Consider the following 8,830-nt stretch of genomic DNA (forward strand, 5'->3'; position numbering starts at 1 on the left):
CAGGTATAATGTAACTCATTACAGGCCCAGCCTGTCTTCTGTATTTTGTTGTTGCTGGTGGTTTTTTGCCTTGTGATAATGTTGTCATCCCCTTCCTAATTCACTCGCTGCCTTTATTTTCTGACTGAGTGGCTGTGTAAATGAGGACCTGTGCTCCCTGTGTTTTTAAACAAAATAAAGTCCTTTCTGTGACTTCTTCTTTCCTGAGATCCTTCCTCCAAGGGCTTTTGGAGCTGCAGGGACAGTTCCTGTGTGCATGGGTGGAGGGGAAAAGAGTCCCGGCATGGCAGCACTGCCAGGGAGCACCATCACTTGGTCTTCCAGGGCTGTTCTCTTTCCACTTCCACACTCTCTTTCTGATCCCTTGCGTTGGTGTCAGCCCTGAGTGCTCTGGCAGCTTGGTCACAATTGTGCTACGTGGTTGTCCTGTGACCACAGGGAGGGACAGGCAATGGGCACTTCCATGACAGAGCTGACCTCCATAAGAGCATTTCCATAAAGAAAGGTGATTTCCTCAGGGCAGTGCCTGAAGGCTTAGGTCTTCTTCCAAAGTTTTTCTCAAGACCATGCCCAAGAATATGGCCTGTACATGGTAACACCACTATACAGCTAAAGAATGTGAGTGTGCAGGGTTGGAGCCCGCAGCAGCATCCTCGCACAGCCAGGCCCCCTGCGAGAGACCTGAAGGACCAGCAGAGCTGGGTCTGGTCTGTGCCCAGTTTCGCTGCGCACCCTGGGGAAGCTGCCCCAGGGCAATCATCCTACACTAGCCCCTCACAACCACCATTGCCAGCACCGGCCTCTCACCCCAGCCTGAAGAGGTTCTTTGTCCCTTCGTGGAAGGTCACCAAAGGAGTAGGTCAGAAGTCCATGTTTGCCTTGTACAGAGGAGATGTAAGCATGCACATCACGTACGTGAGCTGAGATGAACCTGAATGAGCACAAATGCCATCAGCTATTCCTTGGGGTTCCATGGAGGCCTGTGGGACAGACACTGCCTCGAGGTCACTTCACATTGGGAGTAACATCCCAGGGGAAACCACCTGAATGCAGCACTGGGATGTGCTTCCTTGAGCCGAGGCCGCCGTGTCCATTCCTCATGACGAGGGGCATCTCAGATGAGTGCAGAGCAGGGCGATACACCGCAGGGCTGAGGTGCCTCCCAGCCTCTGGCAGTGGCAGCAGGAGGCCAGAGAGTCCCTATGACTCCTGCAGTGCCCTGCCTCTGCGTGTAAGAGGGAAAGACTATGTCTCTGAACACCCCTGGGTGCATAAGGAGTCCACGAGGCCAGGTCAGATGTAGACGCCCGACAGAACCCTGCCCTTTCTGTGTGTGACTCCAGGAACAAACCCAGGGCTCAGGGAGATTCATCTCAGCTTCCTGGGACAGGCTCCTTGCAAGGGCTCCTGTCTGCCAAGTCACCCTTGCCCGTGATTCTGGATTGTGCTCTCAAAAGTGCCAGAGCCATCAGAGAGGTTCTGAGGTCCCTGGAAAAGGCAGAGGTCAATCCCATCTTCAAGAAGGGCAGGAATGGGAACTGGGAGAATTACAGACTGGTCAGCCTACCTCTGTCCCTGGGAAGGGGATGGGACATGGCCTCCTGCAGCCATTTCCAGGCACTTGAAGGACAAGAAAGGAATTGCTGAACCAAAAAGGGCAGGGGAAAGAAAGGCATGTTGTGTACATGGAATTTTGCAAGGCCTTGGTCTCCCGTGGTGTCCTTATAGCCAGATTAGTGCTATCTGGGCTGAAGAAGTGGACATTGGGTGGGAAGCTGGCTGGACGATCAAGCCCAAATGTCACCAGTGGTACAAAGTCCTCTGTGCAGCCAGCTACTGGCGGCATCCCTCAGTGACCAGCACTTGGGCCAACACTGTTGAAGGTCTTTATTATCGCCCTGGATGATGTGATGGAGCGCACTTTCAGCTCCTTTCTGGATGATGTAAAGCTGGCGGAGGCCTTGAACAACCTCATCTGGCTCACCCTGCCTTGAGCAGCAGAGTGAGGCAAGATGATGTTCAGGGCTCTCTTCAGACATGATTTCTTCTATGACTCACTGAATCTTTCCCTTGGAGAGGTTTTTGAAGACAGAATAGGTGGAGGTCTGTGGTGATCGCCCTGGGGCAGCTTGCTCGTGGTGTGCAGGGACTATGGCACAGACCAGGTCCTGCTCTGCTGGCCCTTCAGGTCTCTGCCAGGCCTGGCTGTGTGAGGACACTGCTGCGTGCCCCCACCCTCCACACTCACACAGCTGAGCTGTACGCTGGTGTTTTCGTTTCCTGGGAACTTTCCAGCCCAGCCCCTCCCCAGCTCTCCCCACCTCCCCTGCCCTCTCCCCATCCCATCCCAGCAGAGCAGCCCAGCCTGGGCTGGCTCCATGGCACTGCCCAGCACAGGCTGCTGCAGAGCTCTGGGCACTCACCCCACAGCCCCAGCCCCTCTGAAGGCCACAGCAGCTGCTGGGGGGCAGACAGCGGGGCTCAGGCTCCCCATCAGCCCCACGGCTGGTGCTGGCCGCAAGGGCATGGGGAAACAGAGGCTAGGCACTCTCTGGCTCTCCTGAATTCATACTGTAGGTGAGCCCCAGCCCTGACTGACTTTGCCCCCTCCTCTGCTGCCACCAGCCCCACTCCCCAGGACAGCACCAGAGTCCTGGCCCTGGGGGTCCTCAGGCAGCTCCTGCAGCTCTCCACTCTCCCTTCCCTGTGCCTGCCGACTCCCCACTGACTCCCATGGCACTGCAGAGTCCTTCTTAGTGGATATATCAATTTAGTGCTTTACTTTTGGGGAACTTCACATTTGAGGGTATTCCACCTTCTGAGTCTGTATTCATTCCAACACCAGGGCACATGGGGAGTCCCCATCCTCTCCTCATCCCTTCCAAATTCTTTTCCAGAGAGTCTGGTACATGCCATCAGTCCTGTTGTACATGAAGCAACCTGAGGAGATAATGGGGAGCTGATGGACCATCTCCACTGCCATTGGACACCAAGAAGAGAGCCTTTCAAACCAGAACTTTTGATCCAATGGAATTCAGCATTCCCAGTTAACGTCAAAACCACTGAGAACAAAAGAACAGGAACTTTAAAAGACCAATTCCTTGGACATTTTCTTAGAAGCAACAGTGGAGGAAGAGCCCAGCTTTCAGGCACTGCATCCAGGAGATCCCCTTTAATTGAAGAGCTGCTATCTGCCAGGCCACATCTGACACAGCGTGGTGCAAGGGTCAGACACGATAGGATCGAACGTCCACAGAATGAGAATAAACCAGGCAAATTATCTCTAACTAGAATTATCACGAGAGAAACGCTCAGACTCATGGCCTAGGATAAACTCTGGGAAATGTGGAGAGGAGGGGAGGCGGGTTATTGTCAGAGAAACAGCACCCATTGGATCACTTTCCACAAGGAACCCTTGATTTCTTTGTTCCTCATGCTGTAGATGAGGGGGTTCACTGCTGGAGGCACCACCGAGTACAGAACTGCCACCAGCAGGTCCAGGGATGGGGAGAAGATGGAGGGAGGCTTCAGACAGGCAAACATGACAGTGATCAAAACCAGGGAGACCACAGTCAGGTGAGGGAGGCACGTGGAAAAGGCTTTGTGGCATCCCTGCTCAGAGGAGATCCTCAGCACGGCCCCGAAGATCTGCACATAGGACAGCACAATGAACACAAAACACACAAAGATCAGAAAGAGAGTAACAACAATAACCCCAACTTCCCTGAGGCAGGCATCTGAGCAGGAGAGCTTGAGGATGTGTGGGATTTCACAGAAGAAATGGTCCACAGCATTGCCTTGGCAGAGGGGTAATGAAAATGTATTGGCAGTGTGCAGGAGAAAATTGAAAAAAGAACTGCCCCAGGCAGCTGCTGCCATGTGGACACAAGCTCTGCTGCCCAGGAGGATCCCGTAGTGCAGGGGTTTGCAGATGGCAATGTAGCGGTCATAGGCCATGATGGTGAGAAGACAGTACTCTGCTCCTACCAACAAGGCAAACAGAAAGAGCTGGGCAGCACATCCTGCGTAGGAGATGGCCCTGGTGTTCCAAAGGGAATTGGCCATGGCTTTGGGGACAGTGGTGGAGATGGAGCCCAGGTCAAGGATGGAGAGGTTGAAGAGGAAGAAGTACATGGGGGGTGGAGGTGGTGGTCACAGGCTACGGCAGCGATGATGAAGCTGTTGCCCAGGAGGACAGCCAGGTAGATACCCAAGAAGAGCCAGAAGTGCAAGAGCTGCAGCTCCTGTGTGTCTGCGAATGCCAGGAGGAGGAAGTGGGTGATGGAGCTGCCCTTGGACATTTTTTCCCTCTGGGCACGGGGATCTGTTCAAGGAGGCAGAAGTGAGAAGTAGGGTCTGACTGCTTTCAAGGAAACCTATTCAAATTCTTATAGAACTCCCCCAACCCGCCTTTCACTTTTCAGGAAGAGCTTTGGTGAGCTCTGGTTGGTGCTGGTTGAGGGTGCCCCAGGGAGCAGGAGGCTCTGCTGGAGGCTCTGCAGGACTCAGTCCTGCCATACAGCAATAAGGAAATAGGAACTTGGGGTGATCTCTGATATAGTGATATCAAAGAGCTTTTCAGCATTGTCACTCTCAATTCACCTGAGTGCAGAGCAGAGCTGTGGGGAGTTTGGGTTGTGCCTTCTCTTCTAATTGCCTCAGCACAGCTGAGGAGTGGTTTGAATGCAGCAATACCTGGCATTTCTGCTGCACTGCAAGGGAAACCTTGTGGGTCCTGAGACTGGGCAGAGGGACTGTCCCTTAGTGCAGAGTGAGGACAGCCGCTCTGCCCATCAGCCCTGCTCTCAGCTGCCCTGTGCTGGCAGCTCTTCCACCTGGAGGACTATCGCACTCGGGTGTTCCCCCCAAAAGAAAGAGGCCAGTGGTGGGAGCAGAGGAATCCAGTTTCCAAGTGCAGATCTCCATACCCTCACCCCATCCCATCGTACCTGAGGAGGATCTCAGCTCTGCCCTCCCAACCAGGGACACAGAGAGCTCATTACAGCTGCCCACATGCAGCCACCCAGCAGCATCTCAATGGCCTTAGCACCGAGGTGTCTTCTCCATGGGGCTCCTGCAAAACACAGAGATGCCCTGGGAGAGCTGTGCCCCACGAGAGGGCAGCCTGCAGCCCAGCAGGACCTCCCAAGGACAGAGTCAACTCTCCTACATTAGTTATGTCCTGAAGGGAGGGTGAGATCAGTGCCAGCTGCACACACTGCAGTACCCAGAGCCCCACAGGTGAACAGGGTGTGAGCTGGATGCTTTTCCTCCATGGCCGTATGTGCATGACAGCACACGCAGCATTGGTGTCTGAGCTGCACTTGAATCCTCACCCCCCACACCAGTGAGTGTAACAGTAAGAAGGAGGGCGGCAGGGAGAAGAGGAGAACATGCCAAAGGAGCCCTGCCAAGGGAGGCAGGAGACGGAGACAGAGTCACACACTTGAGTTTTTCCCCTCTGTGATGGTCAGGCTGATGGGAAGGCAACTCATGGCCACATCCCCATGCCATTAAGGGCAGAGGCTCTGCTGAGTGAGCGAGGAGACCAGGGAAAGGTCTCCTTTGGGAGAGAGAAAGGGAAAAAAACCCAGGGAAAGCACCTGCACTGCAGGGGATGGCAGAGAGATGCCTGAATCCCTTCTCCCACAGCATTGCTGGGAGCAGGTCTCTCTTCCTTCCTGCCCATGGCTCTGCTGCCTAGAGCTCTTCTTGGCCATGACCTCTTTCTCTGTCCCCACGTCTCCTCCCTCTCCATGCTCACAGAACCCATCCCACCTGCTGTGTACTCAGCTCTGCCCTGCAGGCACCTCCTGGCAGCAGGGCACTGCCTAGGGGCATCTCTGTGTGTGCAGGGGCTAAGGAGCAGCTCAGAAAAGTCTTAATGAGAACTGGGGTCTCACTGCCTTCTCCAGAGCAGAGAAATAAATTCCTATCTCCCACTGCCCACCCAGCCAACCAAGAGTGGAAAAACTCAAAGCACAGATTTCTTCCCTTTCAGGCAATCCCTTTCCTTGACATCTATCTTTAAAATGACCCTCTGCAAATATCCTCTGGGTGATGTACAAGTCTGAGCAGCCCTGACCCACGCTGCACCCTCTGGACAGCAGAGGGATCCTGCCCTGCTTCCACCCCCAGCTTCTCCCCACAGCTTTGAAGGGCGCTCCCTGGGCAGGCTGAGTGCTGACCCTGGCAGGCAGCAGAGTCCCTGCCCTGGTGCACAGCCCCATGGGGTGCAGTGACCCTGCTCTGAAGGACGGCCCTGGGCACCCACAGGTGCACACTGATCTTCAAAACCCCAGAAGGCAGCAGCTGTATTGCCTTTTCTTTCTGAAGGTGCAGTAGGGAAGTCCTCCTCTGCAGCACGTCCTCCTCCTTTACCCCTAGGGAAACTGCAAGAGTCCTCTTGAATGATCCCATAGGCTGTGGGATGTAGCAGCTTTTCGATATCCCTCCGGGAACACCAGTTACATTGTCCTGCAGCCAGGGACTTACCATGTAGAGGGCTGTGAAGATCTCTCCCATGCAGTGAGCTCTCAGCATCCTCCCACTCCACACTGCCTTACAGTCTCTCTGCCTCACTCCTCTCCTCTCAGCACTTGCAGGCAGTGCCCTCAGCCCTGCTGCCCTTTGCAGAGGAGCTGCTCCTGGGCAGAGCTGTCTCTCTGCAGTGCTGCCCACTTGCCATGAGCTGCCTCCATCCCAGGAGCCCAGCCCAGCTCAGCAGCAGAGGCCCAGCCCAAGGCACCACTTTCTCTGCCCCTGTGGGGTCCCTCCAGGTGTCCCTGGGGTTCCAGGGGAACCTGCTGTGAAACAGGCTGAAGGCATCTCTGATGTCCCCTCCCTTGGCTGGGGGGGAGACACTTCCAGCAGTGTCAATTCTGTTATCAGGAAAAGACTTTGGCATGAGAATCCCCTTTCTTGTGCCATCATTAGGCAGGACACCCAGGAAGGTGACAAGGAAAGATCTAATTTCTTCCATCTGGGGACTTATCCTCAGTTCAATGAAACAGGCATTTCTTTCTGCGTCTTTAGTCTTGGGGCTAGGAAGACATGCAGCTCTCTTTTGCCCACACCATGTCTCTGCTTTTGCAGACATGAGGTCTTGGACATTTGGTACCAGGGTTCCTTATGGCAAATATGAGCTTGCCTGGTCTCACAGCTCCAGTGCTTCAGCCCAAACGTGCAGCAGTGCCCTCAGCCAGGGGCACAGGCAGGAGGAGCTGGAGCTGTTCCTGAGCAGACAGAGCTGTGACATGGTGGCAGAGCTCAGGACAGCTGCTCTTCAAGGACAACATCCTCCAAGCTCAGCAAGCGTCCAGACCGAAACTCGGTCTAAACCTGAAAGGCAATGGAAGGGCACCATAAGGAGTGTTTACTGCTTCAGGAACAGTTAAAGAAGAAACAAAGATCCTGTGTGGCCAGTGCTGAACTTAATAAGAGCAGGTGCAGATAGATCTGAGAATCTGTGTCCTCTTTGCCTCAGACTTCCCCAGCAAGGTCTCCCAGGCCTTTGTGCATTGAGGTGGAACTCTGGAGGAGACCAGGCAGCAGTGTGCAAACAGACACATGCACCCAGCCAGTGCCCTGCAAACAGGCAGGTTTTTGTAAGTCCAAGGTGAGTGCACAGAGGTTGGGATGGGGTATGTGAGTGCTGACAGGGAAAAGACATGGGACAGGGAAACGCCTCCCAGCAGGAAAATCTCCAGGCAGCAGGGATGTGATCAGGGAACGAGAGGAAACTAAAAGCAGAAATGTTGTGGGAGGGAGAATTCAGAAACCTCCATATGATCCCCTCCAATGCAGACCCCTTCCTCTGAGCAAGGAACAAACCATCTTTTACCAGTCTATGGGACAGGAGGGGCAGCAGGAGATGGAGGGGGTCTTCAGGTATGCAAACATGCCAGTGCTGACAAACAGGGAGACCACGGCCAGGTGAGGGAGGCACGTGGAAAAGGCTTTGTGGCGTCCCTGCTCAGAGGGGATCCTCAGCACGGCCCTGAAGATCTGCACATAGGACAGCACAATGAAAACAAAGCAGCTGAATACTACTAAGAGACTAACCACAATAAGCCAAACTTCCCTGAGGTAGGATTGTGAGCAGGAGAGCTTGAGGATCTGGGGAATTTCACAGAAGAAGTGATCCACAGCATTGCCTTGGCAGAGTGGTAGTGACAATGTATTGGCAGCGTGCAGCACAGCATAGAAGAAGCAACTGCCCCAGGCAGCTGCTGCCATGTGGACACAAGCTCTGCTGCCCAGGCGGGTCCCATACTGCAGGGGTTTGCAGATGGCAACATAGCGGTCATAGGCCGTAACAGTGAGAAGACAATACTCTGCTGAAAGAAAAAATGAAAACAGAAAGACTTGTGCAGCACATCCCCAGAAGGAGATGGCCCTGGTGTCCTAGAGGGAATTGGCCATGGCTTTGGGGACTGTCGTAGAGATGGAGCCCAGGACAAGTAGAGAGAGTTTGAGGAGGAAGAAGTACATGGGAGTGCGGAGGCGGTGCTTGCAGGCTACGGTGGTGATGATGATGCTGTTGCCCGGGAGGGCAGCCAGGTAGATGCCCAGGAAGAGCTAGAAGTGCAAGAGACGCAGTTCCTGTGTGTCAGTGAACGCCAGCAGGAGGAACTCAGTGATGGAGCTGCTGTTGGACATCTGCCCCCATGTCAATTAACATTGACAGTACTAAAGATTGTCCATTAGGATGTCTTAATGTTACCCGGTGTCCTACTTGGAGCAAAAATGTTGGGAGCCTGGATTCCGAATAACGGATCGCCTTGTTGTCGAGGTATTGAAGCTGCCCTATCACAGGCAGTTTGCCAAT

The 8,830-nt window shown here is 54.1% G+C and overlaps 1 pseudogene across 1 annotated transcript; it reads right to left on the minus strand.

Moving 5' to 3' along the window:
* Positions 1-3,372: 3,372 nt before the first annotated feature.
* On the minus strand, positions 3,373-8,580 carry LOC309603590 (olfactory receptor 14A16-like; annotated as a pseudogene). Its single transcript has 2 exons — positions 8,492-8,580; positions 3,373-4,179 (listed from the first exon to the last, which is right to left on the minus strand). The product of its transcript is annotated as an olfactory receptor 14A16-like (transcript).
* Between the last annotated feature and the right edge of the window lie 250 nt (positions 8,581-8,830).

The sequence above is a fragment of the Platalea leucorodia genome (genome assembly GCF_965183815.1).
Source record: "Platalea leucorodia genome assembly, contig: HAP1_HAP1_SCAFFOLD_139, whole genome shotgun sequence".
Classification (NCBI taxonomy): domain Eukaryota; kingdom Metazoa; phylum Chordata; class Aves; order Pelecaniformes; family Threskiornithidae; genus Platalea; species Platalea leucorodia.